Below are 17,535 nucleotides of genomic sequence, written 5' to 3' on the forward strand. Positions count from 1 at the left end.
CCAGAAATGATAGCTGAAACCACTGAACAAGTCAAGAAAATCCGAGACAGGATGCTTACGGCGCAGAGTCGCCAAAAGAGTTACGCCGATCAGAGGCGGAAGCCCTTGGAATTTGAGGAAGGAGATCATGTTTTCCTGAAGGTTACTCCGACCACAGGAGTAGGTAGAGCGATTAAAGCAAAGAAGTTGAATCCTCGATACATTGGTCCATTTCAGATCCTGGAGAGGATTGGGCCGGTGGTGTATCGGGTGGCTCTACCACCTCATCTTTCGAACCTGCACGATGTGTTTCACGTGTCACAGCTTCGGAAGTACACTCCTGATGCTAGCCATGTGTTAGAAACTGAATCAGTTCAGTTAAGAGAAGATTTGACGCTTCCAGTGGCTCCAGTTAGAATTGACGATAGTAGTATCAAACGATTGCGTGGAAAAGAGGTTTCATTAGTCAAAGTGGCTTGGAGTCAAGGCGGTATTGAAGAACACACTTGGGAACTTGAGTCGGAGATACGAACGGATTATCCGCACTTATTCTCAGGTAATTGAATTTGAATTTTGTGGGCAAAATTCCCAATTAGGTGGGTAGAATGTAAGACCCGGTTAATTAATGGCTAATTAACCCATAAATGAGAATTTATTCTAGAAAGCCAAAAATGTTATTTTTATGGCTAAATGTGATAGAGGAAATTGAGACGAGAATTTCGATACCAATTTTATAGAAATCGGACCAAGATTGGACCGAACGGGCCAAACCGGACCAACCGGACCCAAAGTGGGCCCTTGGCCCAACATAACTAAACCAAAACCCTAGTTTTCAGCACTCTCTCTCCTCATTTGAGACACTAAACACGCTGAAATGGAGGCCATGGAGGGAAGAACACTCTCTCAAGTTCTATCTCTCACTTGATCTTCAAACCACCATAACTTTTGATCTAGAGCTCCGATTGCCGCTCCGTTTGCGGCCACGCGTTCAACGCGGAGAGCTCTACAAAACCCATACAATTAATCTTGAGGTAAGCCACGTTTTACTGTTCGAAATTCCAGCCCTTGATTTCGAGTTTCATGAGTAAAAATGTTGAGATTTTGGGTTCTTTGATGTTATAGGACTCAACTCTCTTGAAGGAGAAGGTTAATCTTGTCTCTTTGGACCTTGGGTGTGGTAAGATTCTCAACCCTAGTGTAATTTATTGTTCTATGAGGTTTGGGCATTGAGATGTTGTGTATGGGTATGATGATTGTGGCTTAGGTTGTGTATATGTGAATATTGGAGCTTGATTGGTGATTTTGGAAAGCTTGGAAGAGGGTTTTGTGTGATAAAATCTGTTCTTGGAGGTGTTGATACCTTGAGAGCTTGTGGACAAGTGGTTTGGAAGTGCTCCGGTTGAGCTTGGGAAATTGGCTAAGGTATGGTTTTGGTTTCCCGTATCTAATATGTAATGTGGTAGGAAATACTTAGGCTAGAGGCCCTAAGATAGGCATTGAATTGTTGGTGATGTTGAATGGTTGAAATATATGATGTGTTCATATATGTGATTATGAATATTGATGCCTTGATTGTGTGAAATATGAGAAATGCATGTTGTGATATATGCTTGATGGATGATTGAGGTTGAATTGATGGGTGGTACCATGTTGATGGTGAGTATGATATTGATTATGTATAATGATGGTTAATTGGAAATGGTATTATTGGAAATTGGGATGAGGAAGGATGTATGACATGATATTGTGTTTGTCCTTTAGCCATTTGATTGAGAAGTGTTAAAATGGTTGGACGTGGTTTTGGAAACCTTGGTAAAGTGTCAATGTGTGAGTTGAGGATGGCTTGTTGTTGATTTTGGTACATTTTGAATGATTTCAAAGAGAAGGGTTGAAATTGGCATGTTTGATTGATTTTGAAAAGAGTTGAAAGTGGCTTGTTTTGAAAATGGCACCTTGTGGTTTTGTATGAAAACATGGTTTTTGGGCATACTTTGACGGGACATAACTTGGACTACGGATCTCTGATTTGTGCCAAATCTGTTTAGAAATGAAATTGGATCCGGGATGTCCATGCCGTTCGAAGAACGGGTGAAAAACGATTTAAAATGAGGAAGTTATGTCCGTCGGAAGATTGGGGTTTGAATCTGTAAATTCTGCAGCTTTTAACTTAGAAAATTTTTAGCAGAATGACCCCTCGCGCGTAGGCGCACTTGGTGCGTATGCGCCGTTCTTCGAGAAAGCGCCATCCACGCATGCGCGTACGCATGGACCTGTTTTCATCCCAAAGTTGATTTTTGAGTTTTAAAAGCCAAATTTCATACTTCTAAGCCTCCGATCTCACCACTTATGTCTTAAATCATTATGATATGCCTAGCATGAGAAAAAAGGGCTAGTGAATGTGGTAACTTGCGAGTGAAGCAAGGGAAAAATGAATGATCATTGAGGATCAAAGATGATTATGTGAGATGCGGAGAATGGCGGTGGAAGTGCTTGTTGTGCCATGGGCCGAAGGGCCGTAATTGTTAATGAATTGGCTGGTTATGGATTTAACCGTGAGCCGGATGGCTAGATTATTGCCGTGTTACGGCGGAGCCATGTTTATGGCCAAGTATAAATGCATATATGATGTTGATTGAATTGTGAAGGTTTGCACTTCTACCATTGGAGATGAGGGTTTCCCTGGGTAGTAGCAATGGCTAGCCACCATGTGCTCCAGGTTGAGACTCGAAGCTCTTTTGACCCTATGTCGTAAGTGTGGCCGGGCACTGTGAAAAGCCCGGATGAGCTCGCCCCCATAAATATTCACCAGTGATGGTGATGGATAAATATTCACCAGTGAGGGTGATGGATATGGATCATGATTATGATCAAGTTTATGATGAGTATAACTCGAGTTGGGGATGCACGACAGAGGGACAGTCCAATGGCTAGCTACCAGGACTTGTCGGGTTGGCTCTATAACCGACAGATGATATCATCAGCCACTAGGGACAGGCATGCATCATAAGCATACTACATGAATTGTTTGAGATTGCCTATTTGACTGCATATTACTTGCTAATTGCCTAAATGTCTTATTTGTTCCTATTTGTAAATCTCTTGTCTGATATAACTGTGTTTGCTATATTATACTCCTGCTGGTTGTTGGGAGGTCTGAAGGAAGTAGAAAGGGAAGTATTAGTTAGACTGAAGGATCTTTAGTTAATTGCCGCTTACGGTTTAGCTTGTTTATAAGCTTTGATATTTTTTGGAGGAAGTTCTAGGATTGCCTTCGGCTTTCCTCTATTATTATGTATTATATATGTGGAAGCTGTTACCGTACTGGGGACCTCTGGTTCTCACCCATGCGGATTTTGTGGTTTTCAGATGCAGGACGCGAGGCTTCTCGTTGAGGCATGCTGGGGACTTCTGGATTAGCGAAGATTCTTGTTCTCGGGACTCTATCTTAATTTATATATCTTGTTTAGATACTTTTATCTCCATTAAATAATACAAACTGTGATGACTCCTTCTAGAGGGGATTTTGGAGATTAGGTTTTCGGTATTTATGTCCCTTTGGGTTTTCCTTGGGGTTTTCCTTATTTTATTATATGTATATATTGCTATGCTCGAACCGGTTACCTTCGCAGCCGGATTTTGAGTCTTGATATTCCTGTTTTTGATACTCTTTATATATATGATCTCGCGTTAGCTTATCCCGGTTCGTTACGTTGTCGGTCGAAGTGTTCCCCGTTCGAGTTACGGTTTTTGTTTACCCCCTTTTTCTACAAGGCTCCTAGTTATAATCAATCATTCATACTACTATACGTACTAAATTTTTGTTTTAGAGGTCGTAATACCTTGCCATCTCTGAATTATGACTTAAGCATAAGTCTCTGTATGGTAGGGTGTTACATTTGTCGAAGCCTTTAGGGAGTTTTGCTTTCAGAATTCTTTCAGTGAAGGGAGTGGCTCCCATTATCACGTGGTCACTTCTTGTGCGTTTGGCCTCTCGATGTCGTCGGTCGTCGTCCGTGTCATGTTGATGAGCCGGGTTGCGTGAGACGCTGCGATCATACCTTTTGCCGTGTCGTTGTTCAGGCATCCTGTCGTGTCTCTGGTCACGGGAGATGCTGTGATTGTATCTCTTGGCATGTCGCCGTTCTGGTGATCTGCCGTGCCTGGTTTCATGGCGAGATCTTGATCTGGAGGTTGCATGACTTCCGTTTTCGGCGTTATGCTTTTCTTTAGGTGTAACTCGGCCTTTGAGGTCTTGCACCCTGAGGCACAGCTCTTTGGTTTATCTGGACCGACTTCTCTTCTAGGCCGTCGGGTGGTCGGGCTTCAGTGGGAGGACGGTTGTCCTCTCTTGGTTGTTGCTGGGTTGAGGTTGGTTGGCGATGTGCGCGCTTATTATCCTCCCGTGGGTGGGAGGAGTGTTATCTTGGAGTTCGGGAGTTGGGGTGTTGGGTGGAGGATTGCTCCTCGAGGTTCTCCGTCATGCCACCACGATTTGGCTGTCCCCCCCATCTGTGCAAGAACCTTGAGAACTTTCTTGATCTCTTGGCTCCTGAGAGGTTTGAGCTTGGCCACGGTGGTAGTGTTTAAGGAGGTCGTTCATGATGAGCTTCCTTATGAATTTTCAGTAAGGTCCGAAGGGAATCATGGCGACAGAGTTGTCATAGGTAAGGCGGCGGATGGCAGAGGTTTGGAACCTGGTGTTGAAGGAGGTGACCTTGTGGGTTTGGAGAAAGAGCTTGAAGAGTTCAAAAGAAGAAGCAACCACGGTGGGCATGGAGCCGAAATAGAGGGAGAAGATGGAGCCATGGCGCTTGGAGAGACAGATAAGGGAGTGGTGAATGAGAGGGTGCAAGAGGTGGAGGTGTCCCACTAAAGGGAGGCGAGACTTTGGGCTCGAAGGACTTGGAATTTCACCGTTGGAGTAGGGCGAAGGTGCATAAAGAGTGTTATCACTAAGAATGTGATTGCAAGTCGAAGAAACATTGTTTCTTTGGGATTTCGCCATTGGAGTAGGGCGAAGGTGTGTTATCACTGCAAAGGTGATGCAAGTTAAGGAAACATTATTCCTTTGGGATTTCGCCGTTGGAGTAGGGCGAAGATGTGTTATCACTGCAAATGTGATGCAAGTTAAGGAAACATTATTCCTTTTTGCTCTCAGTTGCACGCAAGAAATCTGAGTTTGATTATTGCTCTTCTGGGTTATCCGCCATGCCGCCACAACGCTGCAAAGTTCCCACAGACGGCGCCAATGTACAAGATGTCTCTGGTACGGGTTGAGAGATGGATCGAGAACTTGCGGGTTGAGGCAGATGCCGGATCACTTGACTGGAGCAATAGGGGAGGTACCTGCAAAGACACTCCGACGCTCAAGTTAGAATGGATCTAAGAGGTATAAGGTGTGAGGAATGAATGAATACCTGGAGGGACCTGGGTCTTCTATTTATAGGTGATGGTGAATATCTTATCTTATCTTATTTGGCTAAGATAAGGGAGACGTTTGAATTATCTTATCTTATCTTATCTTATCTTATTTGGCTAAGATAAGGGAGACGTTTAAATTCGAAAGTTGGTTAGGAGCTCTAGTGGGTTGGTTCCGGACCTTCTGGAAGGGCGAAGCGGGTCAGACCCTGATAACCGGATTCGGAGACCGTTCCAAGTGTAGGATCCGTAGGCCGGATCCGTAACATATATATTGACACCTTCTAATTATATTTGAGTGTGTTTAATATATCCAAAAAATATTTTTAATCTTTTATTAAGATACGATTAACTATAACGCATTTGTCAAAAAGTGTCATATTTAAAATTAAATATATTATATATTTGACACGTAAAAATAACAACTCAATGCAATATTTATATTTTATATCCGATGAAATAATAAGTGATTGGATTATTAATATCTAATTGATTAATAAAAAATTAACTTTGAGTATAAAAAATAGAAAAAAATATTAAAAGATTTTTTGTGCCGATAATAATAATATTATGAAAGAATAAAGATTGGATAAAATTGAGTTTCACATTTCATGGCATGTGATGCCCACATGCTTTAGTTGGGGAATGGGAACATAGAAGACTGAAACTCAAGACAACTTCAAAGAAAACCAACTCTTTTATTTGTGGGGTCACTAATCGGTTTGAATATAATTATAATGTGTCTCCCTATTATTTGTATGTATATACCTACCATAATGCTACTTGGTACAAAAAATAAGTACACCAAGCAGTACGAAAAAAAAAAAAAAGTTTTCCAACTACAAATTTCCAAAATTTCATCATGGGGTGAAAGGACCAACATTATTTGTATCAAAAGCTAGAAAATATTATCGCGCTCCAAATACAATTTCTCTTGCTTGTACATAAATAAATTCTTAACATCAAATATAAAATCTCTTTCACATATTTTCATACTATATCCAATTCTCTATATTTTATTTTCAACAATATCTCTTTTTTTGGATATGTCAAATCTTTTATTCACGAGTCTTCCACAAGTATCCTTAATTAGTTCATTTAAAAATACTTATTATTCTTCTTAATTAATTAAGTTGGAACTTGGAAGCAATACTTTGACCTTGAACTCAAATAATTCATTTTTTCGTGTATCCTTTTTTCTTTATTTATTTTCCATATAGTAAACCTACCGGGACATTACAGTACCCGTATTTTATTCTCCAAAATTAATGAAACAAAATACTTTATAAATATAAAAAAGCAGCTACACTAATTTGTGTATATTTATAGTTATATATATTTTTTAATAAAATAATCAACCACTAAAACATATACAGTTCATAATTAAAAGTTTTTCAATAGAATAATCAGGATTTTTATGAACATCTAAAAATCAAAAACCATTATTTTTTTATTTGTATTTTAATTATAAATATGAATCTAACTTGATTTTATTATTTATAAAATTTATATTAGCTGTACTTAAATGTAAATCAAATTTAATTATATTATTTATAAAATTTAGATATAAATATAATTATATATAAATCTTTTTGTATTACTATGATAAGTAGTTAATTGATGATTAATTTTCATATTCAATTAATTAATTAATATTGTTGAAAATTAAAAGCGATGGGATTTCGTATAATGGATTTAAATAATAAAGCTTCCATTCATGTAAATGTGAACACAAGTGACCCAATTGGAACGGTAACTTTGATTCAAATCATGGGTTGACAATTCCATTCAACTCAATTCATATACATGGGTTGACAATGTTCACCATCGATGAGGCGTATTAGGTGGGAGGCTGCTGTTGGGTTTTTCTCTCCTTTGTGAGGCCCAAGCCCAACATTTTGAGGGTGTCTCTTGCACCCATTGTGCCACAACCCTAGTTCAGATTTTTGGGGTCATTGAGAGTGAGTGAGAGTAGCCACCAAGTGAGAGAGAAGGGGAAAAACAAAATTCCCGTTTTTGCCCAAAGCAGTAAATTTCAAATATCAGTTTCTCAGTTGTTCACCGTTGGATCGGTTTGAAATTTAAACTGCGTGTTCCTATCATCTTGTTCTTCATTCTGGTCGGTGGAGATGTTGATTGGAGATTTGCAGTGAGAGAAATTGGCTTCGCAAGAGAGAAATTAGGTTTCCCGTTTTTACACAGAGCAGCAATTTTAGAACGGCAGTTTCTCATTCTTTCACCGTTGGATCGACGTGAAATTTGAACTGTAGATTCTTCATATCTTGTTCTTCATTCTGGACGGTGGAGATTTTAATTGGATGTCTACAGAGGGAGAAATTGGCTTCGACAGTAGCTCTGTTTTTTGGGTATATTTCATCTTCTTGCTTTTCATTTGTGAGCTTTGGTGCTTTAATGTTTTGGCTGGTTATATGCACATTTTTGTGCTTTATTTGAGACTCTCTTGTACCTCATTTGATTATAGTGGAGCTATTTCATTGGTCTGGACGACTCGTGGTTTTTACCTCTCACCTTGAGGGGGTTTTCCACGTTAAAATCTCGGTGTGTTCTTATTATTGCTTTACTTACTATATTTGCTTGTTATAGTTGCTGCCATATTGTGTTGTGAGTGCTTCCATATTGTTCTTGTGTTGGACATTTGTGTCATTTCCGCTGCTAGGCTCTTTCATACTGGTATCAGAGCTTGTTGGTATTTTTCTGGGCTTGTGAGTTTGTGAACAATGGAAGCTAATACTAATACTAGTAGGATGATCACTCTTAATGGTCCTAATTATGATTTGTGGAAGTCAAAAATGGAAGATTTGCTTTATGTCAAGAATTTTCATCAACCAGTTTTTGGTACAGAGAAGCCTAATGATAAATCTGATGATGATTGGACTTTGTTGCATAGACAAGTCTGTGGATATATTAGGCAGTGGGTTGACGATAATGTGTTGAACCATATTATTGGAGAGACACATGCTCGGACCCTTTGGATTAAGCTTGAACAGTTGTATGCTCGAAAAACTGGGAATAACAAGATGTTTTTGATCAAGCAGTTGTTGGCTTTGAAGTATACAGATGGGACATCAATCACAGATCACTTGAATAATTTCCAAGGAATTATGAATCAGTTATCTTCCATGGGTATCAAGTTTGATGAAGAGGTTCAAGGATTGTTACTTCTTGGCTCCTTACCAGACTCGTGGGAAATTCTCAGAATGTCATTGTCCAATTCTGCTCCTGATGGTGTAATCTCTATGGATCTTGCCAAGAGCAGTGTTTTGAATGAAGAGATGAGAAGAAAGTCACAAGGTACATCGACTACACATTCAGATGTTCTTGTTTCTGAGTCTAGGGGGAGAAGCAAAAGTCGAGGTCCTAAAGGTAGAGATCAAAGCAGAAGCAAGTCTCGAGGAAAGTATAAGAATATTGAGTGTCATCATTGTGGTCAAAAGGGACATGTGAAGAAATTTTGTTGGCAGCTAAAGAAGGAGAAAGCCAAGGCAAGTAAAGACAAGAACACAAATAAAGATGATGGTAGCAAGGAAGACAAGGTTAATGTAACTCATGATGATTTTCTTGTTGTTGAGGAGTTTGAATCTGTTAACCTTGTTGATAATAGCACTAGTTGGGTGATTGATAGCGGTGCTTCTATTCATGTTACATCTAGGAGGGATTTGTTTACGTCCTATACTCCTGGTGATTTTGGTGATGTAAAAATGGCTCATCAAGGTGTTGCAAAATGTGCCGGTGTTGGACAGGTTTGCTTGGAAACCTCCAACGGTACCAAGTTGACTTTGAAGCGTGTGAAGCATGTTCCAGATATTCGGTTGAACTTACTTTCTGTTGGTAAGTTGTGTGATGAAGACTTGGATAGCTCATTCTCTCGTGATAGTTGGAAGCTCACCAAGGGTTCCATGGTTGTTGCTAGAGGTACTCGACACTCTACTCTTTATTTAACTCAAGCAAAGATTGTGAAAGATTTTGTTAATGCTGCTGAGTTTGTTGATGAAACTGATTTATGGCATAAGAGATTATGTCATATGAGTGAGAAGGGCATGAATATGTTATCCAAGAGAAATCTTTTATCTGGTTGTAAGGTTGCTTTGCAAAAGTGCAACCATTGCTTTGCTGGGAAACAAAACAGGGTTTCTTTCAAGAGCCACCCACCTTCAAGGAAGTCAGAGATACTTGACTTGGTGCATTCTGATGTATGTGGGCCGATGAAGACAAGAACACTTGGAGGGTCTATCTATTTTGTAACCTTTATTGATGATCATTCTAGGAAATTATGGGTTTACACTTTGAAGACCAAAGATCAAGTTTTGAATGTGTTCAAGCAATTTCAAGCTTCTGTTGAAAGAGAAACTGGGAAGAAGTTGAAATACATTCGTACTGACAATGGTGGTGAGTACTCAGGTCCATTTGATGCTTATTGTAAAGAGCATGGTATAAGACATCAGAAGACTCCTCCGAAGACTCCCCAGTTGAATGGCTTGGCTGAAAGGATGAACAGAACATTGGTTGAAAGAGTTAGGTGCTTATTGTCACAGTCTGGATTGGCAAAATCTTTTTGGGGTGAAGCTTTGAGCACTGTTGTTCATGTCTTGAACCGAACACCATGTGTTCCCTTGCAATTTGAAGTGCCAGAGAAGGTATGGTCAGGTAAAGATGTTTCTTATGATCATTTAAGAGTCTTTGGATGTAAAGCTTTTGTTCATATTCCTAAAGATGAGAGATCTAAGCTTGATGTAAAGACAAGGCAATGTATTTTTATTGGCTATGGCATGGATGAGTTTGGTTACAGGTTTTATGATCCTGTTAACAAAAAGGTGATTCGGAGTAGAGATGTTGTCTTTGTTGAAGACCAAACATTGAAGGATGTTGATAATGCTGAGAAGCCAATAGTTCAGCCTGGTGATGATTTTTCTGACTTGGATATTACTCCCTCTATGCCTATGGTAGAAGATGGTAGAGTTGAAGTTCAAAATAATGAGCATGATACAAGTGCAGGTGAAGATGGAACAGTTGATCCAATACTTGATGAAGTTGGTGATGATGATCAATATGAAGAACCAGCTTTAGAAATTCCTGCAAATGCACTTAGAAGGTCTACAAGAGAGAGAAAGCCTTCGTCAAGGTATTCTCCACATGAGTTTGTTTTGTTGACTGATGGGGGAGAACCTGAATGCTTTGGAGAGGCTGTTGAAGATGAAAGCAAAGCTCAATGGCTTGAAGCTATGCAAGAAGAAATGAAGTCCTTGCTTGAGAATGATACCTATGAATTGGTGAAGCTACCGAAGGGTATGCGAGTTTTGAAGAACAAATGGGTATTCAGAATCAAGAATGAAGAACACAATTCTAAGCCTCGGTATAAGGCTAGATTGGTTGTTAGAGGCTTTAGCCAGAGAAAAGGTATTGATTATGAGGAGATCTTTTCTCCTGTTGTGAGGATGTCATCCATTCGTGCTGTGCTTGGATTAGCAGCGTCTCTTGATTTGGAGATTGAGCAAATGGATGTGAAGACAGCTTTTCTTCATGGTGATTTAGACAAGGAGATCTACATGGAGCAACCGGAGGGCTTTGTTGTTAAAGGAAAGGAAGATTTTGTGTGCAAGCTTAAGAAGAGTCTTTATGGGTTGAAGCAAGCTCCAAGACAGTGGTACAAGAAGTTTGAATCTGTTATGGGGAAGCATGGTTACCATAAGACAACTTCAGATCATTGTGTATTTGTGCAAAAATTTTCTGATGATGATTTTATCATTCTTTTGCTTTATGTGGATGATATTTTGATTGTGGGCAAGAATGCTTTGAGGATTAATGAGTTGAAGAAACAGTTGAGTAAGTTCTTTTCTATGAAGGACTTGGGTCCTGCCAAACAAATTTTGGGCATGACTATTACTCGTTATAGAGATTCCAAGAAGCTTTATTTGTCACAGGAGAAGTACATAAAGAAGGTGCTTCAAAGGTTTGGCATGAATGATGCCAAATGTGTTGCTAGTTCTTTTGCTCCTCATTTTAAGTTGAGTACCAAGCAGTGTCCAACCACTGATGAGGAGAAACAAGCAATTGATGAAATTCCTTATGCCTCAGCTGTTGGAAGCTTGATGTATGCTATGGTGTGTACTAGACCAGACATTGCTCATGCAGTTGGTACTGTGAGTCGTTTTCTCTCTAATCCAGGTAAAGAACATTGGAATGCTGTTAAATGGATTATGAGATATCTCAAAGGTACAACTAACTTGAGTTTGAGTTTTGGTGGTGAGAAACCTTTGCTAGTTGGCTTTACTGATGCAGACATGGCAGGAGATATTGATTCTCGAAAGTCTACTTCAGGTTATTTGGTCAAGTTTGCAGGGGGAGCTATTTCATGGCAGTCAAGGCTACAAAAGTGTGTTGCACTTTCTACCACAGAGGCAGAGTTTATTGCAGCAACTGAAGCATGTAAAGAGTTGTTGTGGATGAAGAAGTTTCTTGCAACACTTGGTTTCAAGCAAGACCGTTATGTGTTGTTGTGTGATAGCCAAAGTGCTATTCATCTTGCCAAGAATTCTACTTTTCATCCAAGATCTAAACACATTGATGTTAGGTATCACTGGATACGGGATGTGTTAGATTCAAAGTTGTTGGAACTTGAGAAAGTTCACACTGATGACAATGGTGCTGATATGATGACAAAAGCATTGTCAAGAGAAAAGTTTGAAACATGTTATTTGATCGCCGGAATGGCGAGAGCCTCCACCTAGTCGAGAAGGGGGAGATTTGTTGGGTTTTTCTCTCCTTTGTGAGGCCCAAGCCCAACATTTTGAGGGTGTCTCTTGCACCCATTGTGCCACAACCCTAGTTCAGATTTTTGGGGTCATTGAGAGTGAGTGAGAGTAGCCACCAAGTGAGAGAGAAGGGGAAAAACAAAATTCCCGTTTTTGCCCAAAGCAGTAAATTTCAAATATCAGTTTCTCAGTTGTTCACCGTTGGATCGGTTTGAAATTTAAACTGCGTGTTCCTATCATCTTGTTCTTCATTCTGGTCGGTGGAGATGTTGATTGGAGATTTGCAGTGAGAGAAATTGGCTTCGCAAGAGAGAAATTAGGTTTCCCGTTTTTACACAGAGCAGCAATTTTAGAACGGCAGTTTCTCATTCTTTTCCCGTTGGATCGACGTGAAATTTGAACTGTAGATTCTTCATATCTTGTTCTTCATTCTGGACGGTGGAGATTTTAATTGGATGTCTACAGAGGGAGAAATTGGCTTCGACAGTAGCTCTGTTTTTTGGGTATATTTCATCTTCTTGCTTTTCATTTGTGAGCTTTGGTGCTTTAATGTTTTAGCTGGTTATATGCACATTTTTGTGCTTTATTTGAGACTCTCTTGTACCTCATTTGATTATAGTGGAGCTATTTCATTGGTCTGGACGACTCGTGGTTTTTACCTCTCACCTTGAAGGGGTTTTCCACGTTAAAATCTCGGTGTGTTCTTATTATTGCTTTACTTACTATATTTGCTTGTTATAGTTGCTGCCATATTGTGTTGTGAGTGCTTCCATATTGTTCTTGTGTTGGACATTTGTGTCATTTCCGCTGCTAGGCTCTTTCAGCTGCGAGCTTTTTTCTTCTTTCTTCTTTTTTTCCCGTGTTAATATATGCGTTAAGAATATATTTTTAAAATATTATGAAAGAAAATATATAGTACACTAAAGTTATTACAAAATAACCTTTTTTTATTTATCTAATATCGTAAAACGGTTATTTTTCTAATAATAAAAGGGTTATGTTTTATTTCATTAAAAAATTCATTCTGAAAATATTATTAACATTTTTTTATTAATCCATACTTTATTATATTTCATAGTCAAATTTGAGAAGTATGTGAATAATAGTTACGTATTTTCGCTCTCATATTTATGAAATATAGAAGCAATACACATAAATATTGTTAGATATGTAGAACTAATTTGGATAAATAATGTAATTAAGGTCTTTTAAAAAGGTTATGCTGTATTTCATTTTTTAGTTATAAAAGTATTTATTTAAAAGATAATAATAAAAAATTATTTATTATAAAAAATGCTTTTTTATTTTTTATAAATATTTTAAATAATTTCGTAAAAAATTACAAATTAATTTTAAAAATTAATTATATCAAACATTAATGTTATATAATTTTTATAAGTTAAAAATTAAAAAAATTATTTATAAATTTATTTAAATTAATCTATAATTATTTATATTTTCTTAATCAGCTTATTAAATTTTTGGAAGAAGTAGTTTAATAATGATAAATATGATTCCTTGGTCCTTACATGATTTAATAAATATATTTTTATTAAAATAAGAAAAGCTCTATTTGACTTGGTTATGGGAACCGGTACTGTTATAAATGGCGTTTTGGTAATTCTATTATTAATTTACCAAGGCAGTTTCATATTATAAGTGAACATTTCAATATGCTCCAATAGCTTTCCTTGAAAGTGTGTCCGATCATTGGTCTTTGGTCACAGCAAAATCAACCAATATGATCTAAACTAAGAGATTATCATCAAGTTGAATAATATAAATAACTAGCTATATGGTAACATAGAAATATACATAAACTGAAAGTCAAAATATTATATTAATCTTTTGGCATCAATGCTCCCTAACAATGGAATCTCACGTCAGTGGCATATCTAAATTAGGGTTAATTAACTCTTGTTATTTATTTATTTTTTAATTTTTACATAGTATGACATAAAGAAATTGTCACAATAAAGAGAAACCCAATGCAACAGTGCATCCCCTTTGATAGTGTTTTGCAAATTCACAAGCAAGTTTTATTTATCCCTTTGAATTTTCAATTTAGTACTACGTTCTAATATTAGACTTGTTTATTCCCTTTCACATGCAATGCCACTGACAATTGAACAGTGGTAATTATTGCTTCAATGATTATTCATTTATAAATGAAAAATCATATACTTTAACAATGGATTTAAATGATTATTATTGATTGATGGGTGGTTTTCACATGCAGACAGAGTGCATGTCTGGGAATTTAATGGATGGTCGGTCTTCACTTTTTTCTTTTTTCTTTTTTTAGATGGAGCCTTATTATTGCACTCACTATTATTAGAATTATTCTTATGACCAATTTTTTAGGTTTCCTTCATTTTAAAATTTAATAACGTATTTTTATTTACGTCCACTGATGCGGAATATTCAGAGGTTCTTTGGCATATGATGATTGAATTTAATTCCTTTTTTTTTTTTTTACCAGATTGCAAGTTTTAAATCCATTTAGATTTGTTTGATTGACCACTATTTTGCGGTTTATTTTCTATTGAATTGAGCAGATTTTATTTATTATTTTCACACTTATTCATATAATTCGCATATTTTACATTTTTCTTTCTAATTTTGTGCTATGATTGAAAACATATTTCTTTGGCCTTAAATTCGTTAATTTTAATCTTCTCTTATTACCATTTGATGCCGTGATATGTGTGTTAAGTGTTTTTAGGTTTTATAGGGCAGGAATGGCTTAGAGGATGGAAAAGAAGCATGCAAAAGTAGAAAGAACACAAGAAATCAAGTATTTCAAGATCTGGTAGTGACGCGTACGCGTGACCAGGAATTTGTTCACCGACGCGTACGCGTGACAGAGCGTCACGTGCTACATTAAACAGAAAATGCTGGGGGTGATTTTTGGGCTGTTTTTTGCCCAGTTTCAAGCCCGAAAATGAATATTAGAGGCTGCAGAGTGGAGCAGAATGGAGAGAATCAATCATTCAACATTCATTCAAACAATTTTAGGTTTTAGATGTACTTTTCTAGAGAGGGAGGCTCTCTCCTCTCTCTAAATTTTAGGTTTTTTAGTTTTATTTCTTCTCCAATGCAGATTTCCATCTTGCTTTAATTTAGTATCTCTTCTACATTCTCACAACTAGAAAATGGATTAATACAGACAGATTTACAAATGGATTTAGTCTTTATTACAGATGAATTTTTAGTTACCGACCAAATTACCGACGGATCTTGTCCCTCTATAAAAGCCCCGTCAGAAATTATTTACCGAAGGATTTTTTTCCGTCGAAAAATTACAGACGAATTTTTACCAGTTACCGACGGATTTTCCCTCTGTAAATTCTCCATCCATTTCCCTTAGCCGACGAACTTTCCGACGGATTTTCCGTCTGTAATTACAGACGGATTTTCAGACGGATTTTTCGTCTATAATTACAGACAGATTTTCAGACGGATTTTTCGTCTGTAATTACAGACGGATTTTCTGACGGATTTTCCGTCAGTAATTGGCAGTACATTTTTCGATAGATTTTTCGTCTGTAATTTGAACCTTGAAAAATCATCCCACACTCTGAATACAAACAGAAAATCCGTCTGTAAATCCGTCAGTAAGGTAAAATAGAATTTTTTTTTAATTTTTCCATTACAAAATAAATACTTTAGATTTGTTTTCTAAATTTACTCCATAAAACACACTGTAAATTGAAAAAAGAAGAAAGCCAAAAATCACATAGATAAACATAATATTCATTACATGATACCTATAAAATTGGATGTTATTTTTTAACACCATTATTCAATATCTCACTGTCTCAATAAAAAGATACCCTAAAAATTTTTTTAAACTACAACAGAGAAGGGCAGGACTTTCAGCCTAAATTTTAAAACTATTTCCTCATGCTCCCTTTAAAGTTTAAACTCTCCAATCTAATCTGAGTTACATGATGCTTCACTCCATGGCAGACTCTTGTATGGTTGAAACTTGAATGTATTTGTTCATCTACTTCTTCTTTGATCTGAGACATGGAATCCGATATTGTTGTATACGGCATTCATACAGACCTCGAGCCATTCATCCATTGAAGCATCTGTTGATCTAGTCCCAACTTCAACCTTTGGAGCCCTCTTTGTTTTCTGAGAAAATATTCATAACATTATCAAAAAGAGTATGAAAGTGGCTTGAGAGATAGACAAAATCATAATCAGCTTCGTTTCTCAATATTATATATGCTTGAACAAAAAAAAAATGTAAAAAAGCCAATCTATATGACATCTGATACCATCCATGTCAGTTAAAATAGCACAACACTAACACGATCTCTCCAAATAATGAATTAACTTGTGACCTCATGACATATTGCAGCAGTAATTCCTGGTTATTGTTAAAAAAATCCAAGCAGTCTATGCAATATAATTCCTGGTTATTGCTTAATACAAAGATCATCTAATAAATCATCAAAATATATAAAAAGTAATTCAATGAGAAAATACATCAGCAAACAGCAACCAAAGTGCTGCTATAGAACATACCCTGTGAAGGAATATTGGAACAGTCCCTCTGGTGTCAAGTTTGGTGTCAGGAAACAGTAGAAGACGCCAGTCAGCTTCAACGCATATGCAGCCACTTTCCCCAGTTGGGTCAACACATTAGTAGCTTTGCTGCTGAAGTAATTGATCCAATAAGTCAAAATAACACCCAAGAATAAAAAACTGAAACGGTTGGAGGGAAGAGCAAGTTACCGTCTTGAGTGTCGATGCAAATCCCAATGGAGGAACATCAGTCGATTTTCCCCTTTCATATTTTTGTTGATAGACCTAACAGCATTAGCAAACTCGGCTCGCAGAATAGTTTCTCGTGGCTTCTTCTCATGTGTCTTGAACAAAAAAAATGAAAATCAGAAAACATTCTAGTTTAGAGGTTAGACACAACCGAGAAATTCAATATTCCTAACTGTTCATTAGAAATGGGAAGCTGCCTACCTTAATCAAGTTCAATATGATAATTGGATTTCCATATCTCTTAACAAGATTTTCAAAATGAAGCCTTGTGGCTTTAAAGGTGTTGTCCTTCTTTGATACTAGAAAAAGAAAAAAGAAGCAAAAAAGCTCTCAGAAAAAATTACATAACAAGCAGAGAATAGTTGCTTCCATATCATACATATAATGTCAGGTTTTATGTTCAATGGAGAGGCTTCTTGAGATCAGAACATAGGGATTGAACCCCGGATATGCACCACGAAACTTATTTTCATCGGGCTTCTATCACGAGAATCTGCAAAGACTATCTGCTCTGTCTCAACATCATTAGCTACTCTTCCCTTTTCATTCAATCCTCGTTTCAGATATCTGCATCACAAGA

The 17,535-nt window shown here is 37.3% G+C and overlaps 1 long non-coding RNA gene and 1 pseudogene across 1 annotated transcript; both read right to left on the reverse strand.

The window, feature by feature from the left end:
- Positions 1-4,371: 4,371 nt before the first annotated feature.
- Positions 4,372-4,962, reverse strand: LOC114924985 (2-hydroxyisoflavanone synthase-like; annotated as a pseudogene).
- An 11,747-nt stretch (positions 4,963-16,709) lies between these two features.
- Positions 16,710-17,260, reverse strand: LOC112735931 (uncharacterized). The gene is made up of 3 exons (XR_003168626.2): positions 17,157-17,260; positions 16,917-17,050; positions 16,710-16,838 (listed from the first exon to the last, which is right to left on the reverse strand). It is a non-coding gene; the product is annotated as an uncharacterized lncRNA (long non-coding RNA).
- Between the last annotated feature and the right edge of the window lie 275 nt (positions 17,261-17,535).

The sequence above is a fragment of the Arachis hypogaea genome, chromosome 13 (assembly GCF_003086295.3).
Source record: "Arachis hypogaea cultivar Tifrunner chromosome 13, arahy.Tifrunner.gnm2.J5K5, whole genome shotgun sequence".
Classification (NCBI taxonomy): Eukaryota; Viridiplantae; Streptophyta; class Magnoliopsida; order Fabales; family Fabaceae; genus Arachis; species Arachis hypogaea.